We start from the raw sequence: 20,179 nt of genomic DNA, 5'->3' as shown, positions 1-20,179 counted from the left end.
GCTGAGATGTCGACTCAAGGACATAAGAGTCCGGAGTAGCAAAGCATCTAACCCATAAAGTTCGATGAATGTGTGTGAAGAGAACCCTATCGCAACACAAACTTGTCATAAAAACTGATGAATGTGAGCGGAGAGGACCAGCCTGCCGCATCACAAACTTGTTAAGGCATGAGCTGAGATGTCGACTCAAGGGCATAAGGGCAAGAGTGCAGAACATCCAAACTAAAAAAGTCCAATGAATGTGTGTGGAGAGGACAACCTGCCGCATCACAAACTTGCTGCAGAGGGAGACCTCTAGCCAAGGTTTTAGAGGAGGAGAGCCCTCTGGTAGAGTGCGCCCTAAAATCTACTGGCGAAGCTTGACCGTGCGCCTCGTAGGCCCGGGCAATAATGAGGATGCCTCTTTGAGGGCACCCCGCCCACCAAGCCGTGGCAAACCGCAGTGGCCACATAGAACCTGGCAGTGGCGAGGCAAGTGCCCGCTGACAGTTCTTTCTACAGAAAATCCAGAACTGAACCAAACTGGCAGGTAGCTGGTTCTGTAATAAGAACTTTAGTAGAAGGAAACGCATGCAGGCGCATTTGTGCTATGTATGCTACGATCAGCCCCTCCCGAGGGGGGACTGGGTGACTCAGGCAGAAGTAGAGGAGACATTGCGCTATCAACAGAGGCGAAGAGGTCCTCTTCTGCCCTGTAAAATCTACCCAGATCACTTCCAAGTGGAGGGAGCCCTAGCACTTGAAATGGTCTTGATAACCTCAAGAGAAAACCCTGTGAACCTCATTTGGTACCCTTAGGGGCCAGACATGAAAGGTTTCACAATTCGGACCAAGGATGAGAAGGTCCTCCCTGTTCAGAATCGCACAAGGCAAGCAGTCGAGGAGAGGAATTAACTCAGAGAAACATATCCTGTTCGGCCAGCGCAGTGCCATTAATAGGAGGCAAGACCCTTGCTGATGAACATTGCCAAGACTCCCGGGAGCAGAGAAACCGGGGAAAGAAACGCATACAGACACATTCTGGGTCATGTATGTGTCTTAACGTCCAGACCCAAGGGGGCTGGGTGATTTCAGGGAGAAGTAGAGGAAACATTGCGCTATTCATAGAGGCGAAGAGGTCCTCTTCTGCCCTAAGATCTCACCCAAACTTGTTCCAAGTGGGAAAAGCAAGGCATTTAAAAAGGTCTCGATAACCTCAGGAGAGAGCCCTGTGTCCCTCAGTTGATACCCTTAGGGGCCAAACATGAAAGATTCCACAATTCGGGGCAGGGATGAAATATTGCCCTGTGCCTGAGAAAGAAGATCCTTCCTGTTTGGAATCGCCCAAGGCGAGCCGTCGAGGGAAGAGATTAGCTCCAAGAAACAAGCCCTGTTCGGCCAGCGCGGTGTTATCAGTAAGAGGCAAAAACCCTTGCTGGCGAACTCTGGGCAACTACTACCTTAGGATGGAGTTCTTAACTCCCCCGTTGGTATTTTCTGTCTGGACCATAAATCTGCTCCCATATACGGGCATCCAGGGATATAACTGACCTGAGTGACAGGAGCTTGCCCTGGGCCCTAAGGAGAATCCGACGTGTCAGAAATACAGCTGACAAGAACGTGGGTCTCCTTGATGATTTATGTAAGAGGCTACCGCTGTATTGTCCACCCGCACCAAGACATGGCAGCCTCAGGAGGAAATATTTCAGGGCCAGAAATACAGCCATCAACCCGAGACAGTGACTGTGACAACCGAGCTGACGACCCTCCTATCCCCTTAAGCTGGACGACCACTTAAGGCCGCTACAGCACCCGTCAGGGAGGCGTCTGTCGTTAGCAGCCTGCAACAACAAGACGCACCTAGAGTGGGACCCAAGGCAGAAAACCGGGGTCTGAACCACATAGAAAGGGAACGAAGCCTGAGGCGTGTAACCCTTTTTAGCCTAGGGGTTTTGGCCCTTGGAAGAAATCCCCTGGCTTTTGGCCACAACAAAAACGGTCTCATAAGCAGAAGGTCCAGAGGGATCACCGTGGACGCGGTCGCCCTGAGACCTGGAAATCGTTGATACTGATAACAGTGCAACCTTGACCTAGCCTGACTTTGCTCAGGTGATCTGAATGGACTCAATCCTAGCGGGAGACAGTTATGCCCGCATTGTGATTGAACTCCATACGATGCCCCGATAGACAGTGTTCTGAGTGGGAGAGAGGACGCTTTTCTTGGCGTTGAGCCTCAACCCCAGAGAAACAGATGAGCTAAGACGATGTCACTGTGCTGAACTGCCAGTTCCTGAAACTGCGCTAGGATCAGCCAGTCATCTACATAATTCAGAATGCAGATGCCCCAGAGTCGCAAGGAGCCAGCGCTACATCATGCATTGTGAATGTGCGGGTAAAAAGGGCTAGGCCGAGTGAAAGAACCTGACCCTGGAAGACTTCGCCCCTGGAAGCGAACCTCAGGAACTTTCCATGTTGTGGCAGAACTTCTAAATGAAGTATAGAAGTGCATCATAAGATTGATGGTGACCAGCCAAACGAGTTGTAGGGCTTCAGACACGACCGCCTTGATAGGCATCATCTAGGACTTGAAGACCCATGGGCAGTTCAACCTTTAAGATCTAAGTCAGACGCCACCCCTCTCCCTCCATGGGAAACAGGAAGTATTTAGTGTAATAACCTAACTCTCTCTCTGGAAGGGGAACATATACCATGGCCCTTTAACCTGGAGATTTGAGTTTTGGGTTTTTTTACATAAAAAAGAATTCAGGTTTACGGTAATGAGAACACGCCGTTGAAACACGGAAAAGCGGCGAGTGAATTCAATACTGACGCCCTTATAAGACCCACAGAAAATAATATATCCGGCAGAAGTTTCCATGCTGCCAGGATCTCTGAAATGGGTATTAGATTTTAACACTTCCTGTTGAGGAGTTGTCGAGTGTTTCGCGTCCTGAATAAAATGCAGGAACAGCAAAAACACCCAATTTTGACGGAAGCCTCTGCAACCCGAAACACCAAGAGGTGGCGGGAATGGAGGGGCTTCGAGGAGGTACCGGGAGGGGTGAAGTGAAGCACGCGCCGCCCCGTCCCGAGGGGAGCTACCCACTAATCTAGGCGCAAGACCATCAGGGTTTTCTCTTACTAGAAATTATAGTCCTGAGGTCTTGCTTCGGGGGCTGCGAGGGTGGTGAGACTGTCCCCAATCCCTGGGAGGAGGAGCACAACTCGCCACGTTTTGCTTTTGAGCCTCCCTTCAGACAGGACCGACGCGGGTCTGAGGCTTGCTCGTCAAGCGCGAACACACACTCAGGTCATCCAGGAGGTCAGCCTGGTATGCCTGTAAAACAGCATGGTGTGCAGAGCAGCACCAGCCTGACCTGCTGCTTGATAAGCCCTTCCCACTAAAGTGGAGGTTGTCCTACAAGGGTTTGAGGGGAGAGAGGGCTTCTTAAGTGACGATGCCGAGCCCGGCAAGAGATAGCCCGCAAGCGTCTCTCCGACCTGCGGCATCACTGAATACCCCCGTGCCTCAGCACCCACGATAGTCGAATATAATGATGTCAAGGGTATGTGAACACATATTTTTTTTTTTTTTTAGGGGTTCCTCCATGAGCGAGAAAGCTTTTCATGGAGGTTATCAAAAAAGGGAAGGGACTCATGAGGCGTTCCCTTTCTTAGATTGGAAGATCAAATCTATCCCCTAATTTGGAGGGTTTGGGGGTCTCTTTTTCACGTGGCCAGTCCAACTGGAGTCTGGCAACCGCACGAGTAACGACATCGAGCAATTCCTCCGTAGATTTTTTATCGCGGACGGAAAGCTCGGAGGCGGGAAGAGAATCACGATCCTCTTCATGATCCGAAGCAGCGTCGGGATAAACCCGTCTCTTGCTCCTCACCCAAATCCATGCAAGAGCCCCACGAACGAGTGCTGACTCCCGGAAGCAAGCGAGGCGAGCGCGAAGCACTTTGCCTGAAAGCAAATCGCAGTGCTCGCACCCGCCCTGCTGCAACGCGAGAGCAGCGTGCTCTTCCCCCAAACAAACAGAGCAAAAACTGATATATATATATATTATATATATATATAAAAAATAAAAAGAGAGAATGACTGAAAGCCGCAAACGATGCGTGTTCCCCTGATCTCGCTCTATAGCTGAAGAGGACACGCATTGTTTGTGGCTTTCAGTCATTCTCTTTTAAAAAAAATATATATATATAATATTTTCTAAACAAAAAAGCAAAGGTTCACTGCACACTGCCTAACAAATTCTAACTCCTAACAGAGGAAAGAAAGTTTTGACAGGGTTTGTGAAACACACAGCCACAGAATCGCTCTGAAAAAAGAGGATCTGACAACACCTGGTGACGCATCCATTTATAGCCTGGCCTCAGGTGCATCTAATGATTACATCCGCCGAGGCTATAAAATCCGATCAATGTTCATTGACGTGTTACACACATTATTCACAGCTCGGTCACAACTAGGATTGTTCCCCATAGCGCTTAGCAGCGCAGCATCATAGTGAAGCTTTTTGTAAATGGAACAGCATTTAAACAATATAAATGCACTACTTTATATTATTTTACAGGACGTGTCCTGTGTAATTCTCAAACATTTGAGGACAAAATCATGTCAGAAACGAGGAGATGAACCTCTCCAAAATCTGCTAATCTTCATCTGAACCTCACTGGATTCTCCAGAACAAACACAGCAGAGATTCGGCAGTCTGTGATGTCACAAGAAAAACACCAAGTGTTAAAACATAATTCTGCATGTTACAGAAATAAACTGAATTTTTGTTGCTGGGAAATAATAGCTTTTGTGCTGTTTTAAAGGAATAGCTATGCAAAAATCAAAACTAATCCTCATGTTGTTTCAATCCTGTATGCTGTAAGTCTGAAGTCACTTTATTTGATGTAGTAAATAATACCATTAAGTTTGATATGTTCCACACAACGCTATTGTATGTATGTCTTCAGAACCATTTGAATAAAAAAAATTTGGGATATATATATATATATATATATATATATATATATATATATATATATAAGGGTAAAAATTCACTAAATTTAAAATGTAACATTACTGTTTCATTATAGTTTCTATGGACTTTCAATATAAACTTCAATAAAAACGTTAAAATGTTCCTCTTCAGTTTTATACATATAACATTAAATTAACAGAAACATCTAGGTCACTGTTGTAACCCCCCTTCCCTGATGGAGGGAACGAGACATCGTGTCGATTGTAGTGACACTAGGGGTCTCTTTCGAGAGCCTTGGTTACCTCTGAATTTGAGAAAAAGCCAATGAGAAATTGCCGAACAGAGTTTGCATGTCCCTCCCCCAGACATACGGGTATAAAAGGAGGGAATCGTGCATCTGTTTAGTCAGGTTTTGCACTGACGAGCCGAGAATAAGGTTCGACCGTTAAAACGGTTGATACAGTGTTGTGGCAAGCGGGACACAATGTCTTGTTCTCTCCATCAGGGAACAGGGTTACAACAGTAACCTAGACATTCCCCGTCTGTCACTCACTCAATGTTGTGTCGAATGTAGTGACACTAGGGATCCCTACACTGAACCATATTACGTGAGCTGCCGATGCAGGTGCAAGCAAGCTGTTGCGTGCCAAAGGAGCAGGTGCATCAGACTGCACGTAACCTTCCCTAACGCCCCATAAGACGTGATATACATTTTAGTTTCAGGCATCCCTGGGGGGGGAACAAACGACGTGACAAGCATGGGAGCAGGCCACGCCAGTCCTATTCTTTCAGGGGGAAAGACCCCGTGGAGACCACATCCTGCCCAGGCTGGGGAGGTCAACATGTCACAAAAATGTCACATGGGCTTACAAGCCACACATGGAAGTGGCGTGGTGGTAGGTCCCACCTGATGAGTGACCGGGGGCAGAGGGGACTGCCCAAGGGAGATGTGGGTCCAGAAAAAACAACATAGGGTGTTACCGTGATAACCGACACCTGTGGAGCACCTATTCAGTTCAGAGTAATTAGTAGCCGTAGTGGGTATGGTCAGGAATTCCTCCACTGAATTCGCCACCCAGAGGGCTAGGGAGGAAGGACATCCAGGGAGCGCAAGTTTGTGGGCTCGTCTGGGAGTAAAAGTGCACATATTCTCCATCAGGTTCATTACCTGGTCCCTGAAGAGGGTCGTAGGATAACATGTGCATCTGCCAGACCGAACTCCAGGCAAGTGTCGCTGACAGAGGACGCTTGCAGGTCCCCAACACTCTTGATGGAAGTAAGCATCCAAGGGCCAGACTTGGAGGTTCCAGAGGTCTGGGCACAGATGCCAGAGGGTGACCTGTCCCTATGAAAGAAGGCCCTTCCTATGGGGAATTTGCCAGGGAGGTGCTGTCGCGGGGAGTGTGAGATCCGAGCACCAAGTCTGAGTGGGCCAACAAGGGGCTACAAGACCTGGTCCCTGTGGGCACACAGTAATATAGATAGCTAGAATCAGCCAGTCGTCCAACTTCCCTTAGCGGGGCAAGGGCTGCCTCTGTGACCTTCGTGAAGACATAAGGGGACAGGGACAAGCCGAAGGGGAGGACCTTGTACTGATACGCCTGGCCCTTGAACGCGAGTCGTAGGAAGGGCGTGTCCTTCAGGTCTACCACTGTGAACAAATCTTGATGCCGAATGCATGTTAGAATATGTAATAGATGCTGTCTGTCAATGTGTACTCTTTTAGAGGAAAATATATTCTTTACTGAAGAACATTTATTCTTTTATGCTTTCCAATTGCCCAGGGGCGTACTCTGCATGCACCGTATATCCAACAGCATACACTTCTTCACAGTGAAGTGAATCACAGTGGAACTCGTTGCTAAACACCACTCAGCTCTGAAGAAAAAATCTGAATGATTGGTTGTGAGCCAGCTCCTTTTATACCCATATGTCCAGGGGAGTGGCATGTAAATTCCACTTGCTAATTCCCATTGGCCTTTTCACAAAGATCAGAGTTGTTTGGGGCTCCCAAGAGCGACCCCTAGTGTCATTACATTGACACAATGTCAAGTGAGTGACAGAAGGGGAACTACAGCTTTGGTAAGGATTTAAAGATTTACAGACAGAAGGGGAACTACAGCTTTGGTAAGGATTGTGTAAAGATTTTTATCTTCCCTTTTGTAGAACTACAGCTAATCAATCTACACTGAAATACAGAGGGCCTTCCCTCTGGAATCATTTAGACCCCGTTTTAAAGACTAAAATCACTCTAAACTCTTTTAAAAGAGAGCTGAAAAAATGTTAACATATAATTAAGTTTATCTTGTTAATTTGTTATATTAAAATGATTGATGTATTGATTGTATTGTCTTGCTTGATCATGTAATTTTATGTCCATTTAATGAGATTTTGGGAGGTGGTTTTATAAGACCTCATGGTCTTCTCACTCTCTCCGCACAGTATGTTTTTTTCTTTCTGTTTTTTTTCCGTTAATGGATTTGTAAAGTTGTATTTTAAATGTTATATGTGCAAATAAACTATAAACTATAAACTATAAGTCGTTTAGGACATCTGCTTTGTTCATGACACAATAATTTTTTCCAACAATTGTTTGCTGACAGATTGTTTCAATTTTAATTGACTATATCCCAATTCCAGTGGGTCAGATGTTTATATAAACTAAGTTACTGTAAATGTGTCTTTAAACAGCTTGGAAAATTCCAGAAAATTATGTCAAGCCTTTAGGCAATTTGCCAATTAACTTCTGACAGGCTATTTGGAGTTAATTGGAGGTGTACATGTGGATGTAGTTTTAGGCCTACCTTCAAACTCAGTGCCTCTTTGCTTGACATTGTGGGAAAATCAAAGAAATCAGCCAAGACCTCAGAAAGAAAATTGTGGACCTCCACAAGTCTTCATTCTTGGGAATAATTTCCAAATGCCTGAATGTACCACATTCATCTGTACAAACAATAGTATACAAGTATATACACCATGGGACCACGCAGCCATCATACTGCTCAGGAAGTAGACACATTTTGTCTCCTAGAGATGAATGTATTTTGGTGCAAAACATTCAAATCAATCCTAGAACAATGGCAAAGGACCCAGCGAGGCTGCTGGAGGAAACAGGTAGACAAGTATCTATATCCACAGTGAAACGAGTCCTATATCGACATTACCTGAAAGGCTGCTCAGCAAAGAAGAAGCCACTGCTCCAAAACCACCATAAAAAAGCCAGACACAGTTTGCAAGTGCACATGGGGACAAAGATCTTACTTTTTGGAGAAATATCCTCTGGTTTAATTAAACATTAATTTAACTGTTTGGCCATAACAACCATCTTATTTTTAGAGGGAAAAAGTGTGAGGTTTGTAAGCTGAAGAACACCACCCCAACCGTGAAGTATGGGGGTGGCAGCATCATGTTGTGAGGGTGCTTTGCTGCAGGAGGGACTGATGCACTTCAAAAAATAGATGGCATCATGAGGAAGGAAAATGATTTGGATATATTGAAGCAACATCTCAAGACATCAGCCAGGAAGTTAAAGCTCAGTTGAAAATGGGTCTTCCAAATGGACAATGATCCCAAGCATACCTCCAAAGTTGTGGCAAAATGGCTTAAAGACGACAAAGTAAAAATATTGGCGTGGCAATTACAAAGCCCTGACCTCAATCCGATTGAGAACTGAAAAAGGTGCGAGGAGGCAAGGAGGCCTACAAGCCTGACTCAGTTACACCAGTTCTGTCTGGAGGTAAAATTCCAGCAACTTCCTGTGAGAAGCTTCCTAAACTACCCAAAATGTTAAACAATTTAAAGGCAATGCTGCCAAATACTAACAAAGTGTATGTAAACTGACCCACTGAGAATGCGATGAAAGAAATAAAATCTCACATAAATCAATTTCTCTACTATTATTCTGACATTTCACATTCTTAAAATAAAGTAGTGATCTGGCTTTAGTGAAGTAGTGAATGAATTCTATGATTAAATGTCAGGAATTCTGAAAACCGAGTTATATTTGAATATATTTGACTAAGGTGTAAGTAAACTTCTGACTTCAACTGTATATAAAATACATATTGAGTCCAGTGAAATAAATGTTAATGTCCTAGGGCATGGAGTTGTTAGCAGTTCAGCAGTCTAATGGACTGAGCAGCCTGCTGCTGCAGGCTCTGATGCTGCGTTACCATCTGCCAGATGGTAGCAGTGAGAGCAGTTCATGGCTTGGATGGCTGGAGTCTCTAATGATCCTCATCCTTACACATTGCCTGGTATAAATATCACGGAGGGAGGGAAGCTCACCTTTAATTATGTGCGGGTATGTTTATACTACCCACTGCAGCACTTTGTATTTGAGAGCAGTACTGTTCCAGTGCCATACATTGATGTAGCCAGTCAGAATGCAATGTTCAGAATTTAAGATGTTGTGACTCATCCCAAACTTCCTCAGTTGTCTCAGGGAGAAGAGTCGCTGGTGCACCTTCTTCACTACGGCCTCTGTGTGGGCGGACCATGTGATGTCATCAGAGATGTGAACTCTGACCCTGTCCACCAGTGTTCCATTGATAGTGATGGGGCTGTGTTCTTTGTCCAGTCTCCTGAATCCACCACAAGCTATTGATCTTGTTGACGGTGAGAGAGAGTTAGTTCACCTGGAACCAGCGTGTTAGGGAATGAACCTCCTCTCTGTAGGCCATCTCATTGTCATCTTTGATCAGGCCTGCCACTGTTGTGCCATCTGCAAACTTGACAATGACATCGGAGCTGTGTGTGGCCACACTGTTATGTGTGTAGTGAGAGTACAGGAGTGGGCTGAGAATGCAGTCCTGCAGAGCCCCGATGTTGAGGGTCAGCAGAGTAGAGATGTTGCTGCCCATTCTGACCACCAGACAGGAAGTCCAGGATCCAGCTGCACAGTGAGCTGTTCAAGCCCAGAGCCCGGAGCTTAACGTCAAATTTGGAGGGTACTATGGTGTTGAATGCTGAACTGTAGTCCACAAACAGCATTCCCAAATATATGTTCCTTTTGTCCAGGTGGGAGAGAGCAGTGTGTAGAGTGAAAGTGTTGGCATCATCAGTGGAGCGGTTGCCACAGTAAGCAAATAGTAGTGGATCCAGGGAGGCAGGCAGCAAAGAGCAAATGTGATCTCTGAGTAGTCTTTCAAAGCATATGCTGATAATGGGAGTCAGAGCAACAGGGACGCCAGTAATTTAAGCAGGTGATTTTAGTTTACTTCGGTACAGCTCAATGGTGGACGTTTTGAAGCATGTGGGAACTGTAGACAGGGAGAGGTTGAAAATGTGAGTGAAAACATTCTCTGGTTGGCACATGCATGCTCTGAGGATGCAACCCAGGATGCCGTCTGGACCTACAGCCTTGCGAATTTTCACCTGTTTGAGTGATCAGGTTACATCCTCAGGTACATTACAGAGACAGTAAGTGAACTACCTCTGCTGTGTCGGCCACGGGAGCTCTCTCCGTGAGGGCAATGTTGGTCTCCTAAAAGTGAGCATAGAAGGTGTTAATCTTATCTGGAAGAGAGGCGGCTGTGTTTTTTTGTGAGTGTCTATTATTTTTGAAGTTTGTGATGTTGCTAGTGTTAAACTGTAACTCCACTTTGTCTCTGTACTGACGTTTTGCTGCTATTATGGTTTTAAAGAGGGAATAACTGGCTTGTTTTTGCTCCTCCTCCTTTCTGGAATTGAGAGCAGAGGTCCACGCATTTAGTGATGTACGGAAATCGACGTGAATCCTTGGTTTTCTGTTGGAGTAGATCCATATAGTTTTGGTTGGCACCACGTCTTCTATGCACTTCCTGATGAAACAATTTACAGAATCTGTGTAGACCTCAATGTTGTTATCAAAGGCAGACCAGAACATTTCCCAGTCCTGAAACAAAATAGTCCTGTAGTATACATTCCGATTGGTCTGACCAGCACTGAATCGTTCTGAGGGCATGTGAAAGCAGGCAGAATCTAAATGGAAGATTAGTTGATTTGCCAAATGGTGGGTGGGGGAGGGGATTTGTAAATATTCTTGAAGGGAGAGTAACAGTGGTCCTAAACCCTTTCTCCTCTCATGTTGCATGAAACATGCTGAAATTATCTTGGTGTTATTGTCCTTAAATTGGTTTTGTTTAAATCCCCTGCAACAATAAAGCAACATTAATAGCTGAAGACTATTTTTAAGAGTATTTCTAAGAAGTTTATGCATATGGCCCCTCAGGTTTTGCCAGCTAAACAAACTCACTCTAAGAGAGGTACTGAATCCTAGAAACTAGATTGAAGCAATCCACTGGTCCAAGTCAAAGGGCTCATCAGTCGAGGAGCCTCCTCTACACATTATATAGGATAAACACTCTCTGACTATAGTGTTTACTCCAATAGCTGCCTACCTCTCTGGGAGCAGCTAATCTGTTTAAAAAGAATAGCTACCATAGGTGAGCATTCTATATGAGTGTCTCCATACACCAGGAACAATTCAATAGATTAAGAAATACCCTGACTGCCTAAACGATAAATAGGTAACCTGGGTTTACTATTAGACATTTTCCATGACACGGACCTTAGGGTCATTGGTCTGGAAGTGTTGATTTATTATAGACACCAGGGGTTGTCAAGATAATTATCTTTCACACAAAGTGGGAATTAATCATTACACTATACCCAACTTGGAGTTGGGACCACAACGGAGATGTTCACCTTTACGGAAACAATCCTTTCTATTAACCAGAAAGGGACTAAAGCCTTTGATCCATTCATCTGTAATTAGCCCTACAGGGATTATATTCAGTAGTACACTTGGTTTAGATGAGAGGGAACCTCTAGATTGCTGAACTAGCTAGAACAGGTATTTATGGGAAGGGATTTATTATTAAATCTTTCCCTGAGACTATAATGTAACTAGTCCACCAGGGCAGTCTACAATAATCTGTTCACCTGCTTGTCTTCTCTATTCAACTCTATTTACTGATAAGACCATGGGACGAAATAAAAGAGATATCCAGATTGTGAAATCTATCAAATATGTTAAGGGAGGCCCAGCCTAAAGCTAGGCAGATGTTCGATAAGTACAGGCCTTTTACCCATGCCCAAGAGGAAGCTATGTCTCTGGTTAAGTGGGATTTAACACTAACATGGCATTTTAAGCTTCTACGATCCAATGTGTTAGTCTCTGTTTCGAGACTGCATTGCATTTTGACTGTAAGGTTATCACCTGCCCCTTAAACGGGGTAAATTAAATCTTTGGTACATATCATATTATAGGGTTTAGAATGGCTCTGGATTATCCAGGACCAAACTCTAGACAGGAGCTGTCCACTGATAGAGCCTGTAGATACCCTATGTGCTTTTTTTAAATGATAGCTAGTAGCAAGGTGGTCTTAACAGAGAGTGCCATTAATTCTACTGGTTCAAATGGGGATATATAAAGTGCTTTTAGCACCAGGCATACATCTCATACTGGGACTGTAGCTGGGTGAGAGCCTTCTTGCTCCATGTAAAGATGTTATGAAAAGTAATTGCTTGCCAATAGAAAAGCCCCTAATGATGTGATTTGCCACAATGTTTGCCACGTCGACTTTGAAGGTAGATGAGTCAAACCTGCATATATTAACTCAGAGCATAAAACTGGGTTTTCATCATTTCATTCATTCTGAAAAGATATGCCTCATATTAGAAGGGGCTGTACTTTGTGAGGTGGTGTCAAGCAATGAGCATGACAACTAATCTACAGTGGGAAGTCATCCAGAGTAGGCTTTCTGCTGTCGCAATCACCACATGAATGAGTCATTAACAGCTCAGAGTTGAATGCCTCAAATCTCTTTCTCCTTCGTCACGACTATTCAGACATAGGCGCAAAGAGCAAGTTAAGCTTGTTTTGCCAACCACCATAAAAGAGAAGAAAAAGGAGGAAGAAGAATAACAAACTTAAAAACACCACAACATTTATAGCACGATAAACACTGCAGCATTCAGCGTTCATAAGGACGCCCACGCATCAGAGAGTTATTTGTTTGCAATAACTCATTCTCATTTCATTAGCGAACATTATCATTTATGAGTATTTTTATACATATGCACAGACGTTATGAGCGAGCATCAAGAGCGAGCATTAATATTTTCTTTATTACTATTTATAATACATAAAAATTAATAAAAGGAAGTTTTACTATAGTTAAATTGTATTAACTATGTTTTTTGGGGAAACATAGATTTGATGATATTAACAAAGGTAAACTACAGTAAAATTGTGTTAACCCTCTGGGATCTGAGGGTGTTTTGGGCTCTGGAGAAGTTTTGACATGCCTTGACATTTGTGCTTTTTTCAGTTGCTTAAAAACATATTAATGGCTAAAGTCTGATAACACTGTATTCAGCACAAACTGGGCTACAATAATATGTGAGCAACATGTATGTACAGGTTTGTATTTTTGAGAAAATAATGTTTATGTGTGGTTTTTGAAAAAAACTACAATTTTAAGTCACTGAAATTAGGTCATATAACACATAATAAACATTTGTCCACAATACTTTTGAGAACTGGATCTTGTAGCCTAGAATTTTTGCTACAAAATGATGTGAAAACCATCCTGATCACTCATTCATACAAAACAATATAGTCATTTAACTTTTGTAAGACAATTTTAGTGTTGATGGGTAATATGCGAGGAGGCGTGAACTATCATGAATATTAATTGTAATTCACACCTGAGGCCCATCAATGAGGATGTGACAAAGAGAATGAATGTGAGGAGACTTAATGATCAAAATCAAGTTTTAAGTTAAAAGAAGTAATCTGACATTTTCTTTACATAAAGACTTTACTTAATGTTAGACCTACACTACCATTTAAAAGAAGTCTCTTTTGCTCACCAAGAATGCATTTATTTGATCCAAAATACAGAAACAACATTGATATTCTGAACTCATTTTACAATTTAAAAGAACAGTTTTCTATTTGAATATATTGTAAATTGCAATTTGTGATCAAAGCTGAATTTTCAGCATCATTACTGCAGTCTTCAGTGTCACATGATCCTTCAGAGATCATTATAATATGCAGATTTTCTAATATGGGCATATTTAAAGTGTATTTTACTAATTTAACCTGAACACATATTTGCAAGCACAAGCTTTGTTGATGATAACGAGGCAGCATAAACACGTTAAAATATAATCTAAACATTCATATTATTTTTATATCATATTATATCATACAGCATACAATGTAAATAACAACATTTACATGAAACTAAAACTTGCCTATTAGGACATATTTCAAATGTCAATACTTTGAATCCTGTCTGGAAACAGCCCCACTAGTAAAATATGTACTTTTATATAAAATAGCATTTTGTGGTTACAATTAGTTTACTATAAAATGCCATGGTGATACTATGATTACTGTATCTATAGAGGTCGACAGGACAGATCCTTAACAGACATAAGTTTTAAACATCGATTCACACCTTAAGTCGATGGGAAGTGGAGGTTTTTCAATCTTTTGTTTGAGCTGAAAATGGTGCAGTGGAGCCTCACATGGTGCAAGGCAAGATCAAATTACGGCGAGTGAAATTACATGGTTTTCGATACACTTTCAGATCTCCCATCTCATTCCCCTATCTCCGCCTGTGTCCGTGACCATGGAGGCCATTCCCCTATCGCCACCTGTGTCCGTGACCATGGAGGCCGTTCCCCTATCGCTGCCTGTGTACGCGACCACGGAGTCCGTTCCCCCATCACCGCCTGTGTACGCGACCACAGAGGCCGTTCCCCTATCGCCGCCTGTGTCCGCGACCACGGAGGCTGTTCCCCTATAGCCGCCTGTGTCCGCAACAATGGAAGCCGTTTCCCCATCGCCGCCTGTGTCTGCAACCACGGAGGCCGTTCCCCCATCGCCGCCTGTGTCCACGACCACGGAGGTGGTGCTTGTCTCTGCCTGCCTTCCCATCCATCTTTGGGCACCATGAGTTGTCCCTTTGAGGGGATTCTGTCACAAACTGCCCTTTGTTTTCCCTTATGCATGGACTTAATTTCCCAGGATGCACCTTTGCTTATTACCCTCAACTTCCCTTCATCTTCCACAGCTGTTCCCTGTTCCATCGTCATTCTCCTGTGTATAAATACCCTTGTCGTTCTTGATAGTTTGTCTGTGTTTGTTAACATGTTCATTTGATTGTTACAGTGTTTTATTTTTATCTTTGTCTTCATCTTCTGAGTTACATTAATAAAATTTTCTGTATTTGGAACCACACTCTCCCGTCTCCTCTCTCTCATCAACATTACAAATTTCAGACATCTAAATTTTATTTTGCATCATATGATGCAATGGCCCTGCGATGGACTGGCGACCTGTCCAGGGTGTCCCCCGCCTTTCGCCCAATGTTAGCTGGGATAGGCTCCAGCCCCCCGCGACCCTGTACACAGGATAAGCGGTTGACGATGGATGGATGGATGGATCATATGATGCAAATATTTTTTTATTTTTTGCTGGAAGCTTCACTTTTATGGATAAACCGTTCGTGACATGGTCCAGTGTGATCATTGATGACTTTTGTCACATCTGAAATGTACTATAGCCTTATTAGCTTAATATTCAATCGAGGGCATTGCAATTTAAGCTAACTTAAGATAACAATCATCTTAACGTTGCTCATTATTTTATAATGGAGTAACACCTGTTTCCCAAACCAGCACATAGATTACTCGTTATAATTTAGAACTTAAGTTCTTCGTTATGGGACCTGTCTAGTCCAATTAGTGCTGATCACTGGCAAATTTATGTCCAGGTGTTTGTCTTCTCAACATGAAAATTATGTTGAAATACTACAAGTATTTGTCTGCCTATTGCCCTTCAAAGAAACACAGCACGTCTGTCAAACACAGGCGGTGTGCATGTGTCCAACTATGCTTGTGCTGTTCTAATCATGTACGCGATCGACAGGAAAAAAAATGCTTGTTCACCTAACACTGAAGTTCATCAAATCTTCAGTGTTAGCTATCTTATCTAGAGACAAAATTGTGGCAAAATAAATAAACTTTGGATGATATCACAAAAGTGAAAATTCACAGGAATGTTCATTTTCATTGTTTTTTTTATTTTTTTTTATTTATTATTATTATTTTTTTTTTAATGAGGCACACTTGGTATCATTTTAATCTCCAGTATGTTTGCTAGTATCTTACATATTCTTTTAATTCTTTGCTAGCCAGCAGAAGTGACCAGCCATGTGTAAATCCCAGTTGCTCAGTGTAAGAAAATGTGTTTTTCTCTTTTTCAGATTCAACTGAAACACAGAGAAGGGTCCAACAGGAAACAGCAGCCCAGAGCTAACATCTGAAGATTCTGAAACAAGTCATTCAAGAGAGTTGATTATTAGAGAGCTGTTTCACACTGATGCCACTTCACAGCACATTTATACAATAGTGGAATAAAATAAAATGCATAAAATATGCAAACTGACCTGGATGTCTTAAGCATGTTTAGATTTTGTCATTTGTATCCTCAAAAGGGCCAAATAAAATGGACCCACCTGGAAAATTTAAAGCAGATTTATAAACACAAAATATAGAAATTTACAAATGTAAATAACATTTTATTTTGACACTTAGGACATTGTTCTCAAGTAACATACTACGTTTCAATGCCATCAACAAAAGCATTGCCAAGAAACATCTTGACTACTGCTTCTCCTATTTATTATTATAGTCATTAGTGCAGATTCAGTAAAACGTTTCGGGTTACATGTGTAACCCTTGTCCCCTGAAAAAAGCAGAACAAGATGCTGCACTTGCTAAGCGCTTTGGGAACAATCCTGCATTGTGACCAGCTGTGAATATGGGTGTAACACGTCAATGAACAATGACCAGAATTTATAGCCTCGGCTGGTGAAATCATTGGATGCACCTGTGGCCAGGCTATAAATAGAGGCATCACCAGCGTGTCATCAGATATTTTTTCTGAAGAGAATTCCTGGGACGTCCCAGTGCGGCAAAGTAGCTCAGCATCTCATTCCGCTTTTTTCAGGGAACAAGGGTTACACATGTAACCCGAGACGTTCCCTTTACAAAAAGCTTCACTAGGATGCTGCGCTTGCTAAGCGCTATGGAAACGAAATACCCACGCCGCCACACTTGGGCTGTCCGGACCCCTACGGTTGTGAAGTGTGCTCACAAGAACGCGAGAGGTCTCAGACATGAGCTTGAGATGTCGACTCAAGGATGTAAGAGCCCGGAGTAGCATAAACATCTAAACCATAAAATTTTATGAATGTGTGCGGAGAGGACCAGCCTGCCGCATCACAAACTTGTTCATACATGAGCTTGAGATGTCGACTCAAGGACATTAGATGTAGCATGAACATCTAAACCATACAATCTGATGAATGTGTGTGGAGAGGACCAGCCTGCCGCGTCACAAACTTGTTCAGGCATGAGCATGAGAGGGTCGAATCAAGGACGTAAGAGCCCGGAGTAGCATGAAGATCTAAACTATAAAATCTGATGAATGTGTGCGGAGAGGACCAGCTTGCCGCATCACAAACCTGCTGCAGAGGGACCCCTCTAGCCAAGGCTTTAGAGGAGGCGAACCCTCTGGTGGAGTGAGCCCTGACACCTACTGGTGAAGCTTGACCGCGCGCCTCATAGGCCAGGGCAATCACCCAATGTGACATAGTCTGCTTGGTAGCAGCCACCCCCCTGTTGCGGCCCCCATAACAGACAAATAATTGCCCTGATTTACGCTACTGGCTAGTGCGGTGGACTTAAGTCTGAAGGGCACGGACTGGGCAGGGTCTGTGAAGTCTTTCCTGCTCCGGCATTAAGAACGGTGGGGAGCAGAAGGCTTCCAGAGTGACAGGATGTAGTGTTGAAAAAGGCACCTTAGGAAGGTAGTCAGGATGAGGATGCAGAATAACTTTGGCCATACCTGGGGCAAATTCTAAACAGGCCGGCAAAACAGACAGAGCCTGTAGATCCCCAATCCTCTTAAAGAGAGGTAATCACCATAAGAAAGACCATCTTGAGAGTCAGAAGTTTGTCAGACGCTGACTCTGGAGGTTCAAAGGAGGTCTCAACCAGACCCTCAAGGACTATTTCTAAGTCCCATGAAGGAGTTCTGGTCCTAACAGGAGGCCTCAGTCGTATGGCTCCACGAATGAATTTCGCAAGCAGAGGATGCCTCCCCAATGGCACCCCGTCCATCAAGGCGTGGCAAGCCGAAATGGTGGCCATATAAACCCTGAGAGTATGCCTGCTGACAGTTTTTCCTGCAGAAAGTCCAGAACTGAAACAATTTGGAAGTTAACTGGATCTGCACCATGTGAACTGCACCACTTTTCAAAGACACCCCGTTTATTGGTGTAGATTCTTCTGGTAGAGGGAGCCCTAGCACTAAGAATGGTCTCGATAACCCCAGGCGACAGCCCTTTGTCCCTCAGTTAGTACCCTTCAGGGGCCAAACATGAAGTTTCCACAATTCAGGCCGGGGATGAAATATCATCCCCTGTGCCTGAGACCGAAGGTCCCTTCTGTCCGGAATCTCCCAAGGTGAGCCGTCGAGGAGAGATATCAGCTCTGAGAACCAAATCCTGTTCGGCCAGTGAGGTACTATCAGTACTCTTAGACCCTGTCTGGCGAACTCTGGCCAAGACTCCCGGGAGTAGAGAAACCCGGGGAAATGCATACAGACACACTCTGGGCCATGTATGCGCCATCGCGTCCAGACTCAGGGGCTAGGTGACTCAGAGAGAAGTAGAGGGGACATTGTGCAGTCTCTTGAGAGGCGAAGAGGTCCACTTCTGCTCTGTAAAATCCCTCCCAAATTTGTTGTACTACCTCGGGGTGGAGTTTCCACTCGCCCTTCTGTATGTTTTGTCTAGACAGAAAATCTGCTCCCACATTTAGGCATCCAGGGATATAAATCGCCCTGAGTGACAGGAGCTTGCCCTGGGCCCAAAGGAGAATCCGACGTGCCAGCAAATTCAGGTGGCGAGAATGTAGACATCCTTGATGATTTATGTAGGAGACTGCTGCTGTGTTGTCCACCCGCACAAGGACATGGTGGCCTCTCAGATGTAGGGGGAAGTATTTCAGGGACAGAAATACCGCCATCAGCTCGAGGCAGTTGATGTTCCAATCGAGCTGATGACCCTCCCATTCCTCTTGGGCTGGACAACCACTTAATACCGCACCCCAACCCATCAGAAAGGCATCCTGCGACGACATGACGCACCCAGAGTGGGACCCAAGGTAAGAAACTGGGGTCTGAACCACATAGAAAGGGAACGAAGCGCTCGGCGCATAACCCTTATTTGCCTTAGGGGACTGGCCCTTGGATAAAATCCCCTGGCTTTTAGCCACAGCTGAAACGGTTTCATACGGAGAAGGCCCAAAGGAATCACCGTGGACGCAGACGCCATGAGACCTAGTATTTGTTGATACTGGAAAACAGTGCAACCTTGACCTAGCCTGAGATTGCTCAGGGAGATCTGGATGGACATGACACGAGCGGGAGACAACTGTGCCCGCATCGTGATTGAGTTCCATATAACCCATAGATAGGTAATTTCCTGGGTCGGAGAAAGAACGCTCTTTTCAACGTTGAGTCTCAGACCCAGAGAACCTAGATCAGCCAAGACGATATCTCTGTGCTGAACTGCCAGTTCTTGAGACTGTGCGAGTATCAGCCAGTCATCTAAATAATTCAGAATGCGGATGCCCTGGAGTCACAAAGGAGCCAGTGCTGCATCCATGCATTTAGTTAATGTGCGGGGTGATGGGGCTAGGCCGAATGGAACAACCAGATACTGGAAGGCTTCGTCCCCGAAAACAAACCTCAGGAACTTTCTGTGCTGTGGCATAATTCCAATATGTAAATATGCGTCCATGAGATTGATCATGACCAGCCAATCGTGATGTTGGAACTGAGACACGACCGACCTGACAGTTAGCATCTTGAACTTGAACACCCTGACCGAGCGGTTCAAGCCTCGAAGATCTAGAATCGGATGCAACCCCCCCACCCTTCTTGGGAACCAGAAAGTATCTGTTGTAATAGCCTGACTCTTTCTCTGGAAGGGGAACATGTTCTATGGCCCCTTTGACCAAGAGATTTTGCAGTTCTTTCCACAGTAGACATGCCTGCTCCGGTTTTACGGTAGTGGGAACCACACGCAAAATCTCTTGGTCAAAGGGGCCATAGAACATGTTCCCCTTCCAGAGAAAGAGTC

The 20,179-nt window shown here is 44.2% G+C and overlaps 1 protein-coding gene and 1 pseudogene across 1 annotated transcript in view; one reads left to right on the top strand and one right to left on the bottom strand.

The window, feature by feature from the left end:
• Positions 1-20,179, bottom strand: part of LOC127648279 (fibrous sheath CABYR-binding protein-like) — a 391,397-nt gene that overhangs the window by 164,661 nt on the left and 206,557 nt on the right. The gene's annotated exons all lie outside the window — the stretch shown is intronic.
• The window catches only part of LOC127648196 (interferon-induced very large GTPase 1-like), a 41,908-nt pseudogene that overhangs the window by 3,530 nt on the left and 18,199 nt on the right, over positions 1-20,179 (top strand).

The sequence above is a fragment of the Xyrauchen texanus genome, chromosome 8 (assembly GCF_025860055.1).
Source record: "Xyrauchen texanus isolate HMW12.3.18 chromosome 8, RBS_HiC_50CHRs, whole genome shotgun sequence".
In the NCBI taxonomy this organism is placed as follows: domain Eukaryota; kingdom Metazoa; phylum Chordata; class Actinopteri; order Cypriniformes; family Catostomidae; genus Xyrauchen; species Xyrauchen texanus.
The sequence above is the reverse complement of the archived record's forward strand: the minus strand, read 5'-3'. Positions and strand labels throughout refer to the sequence as shown.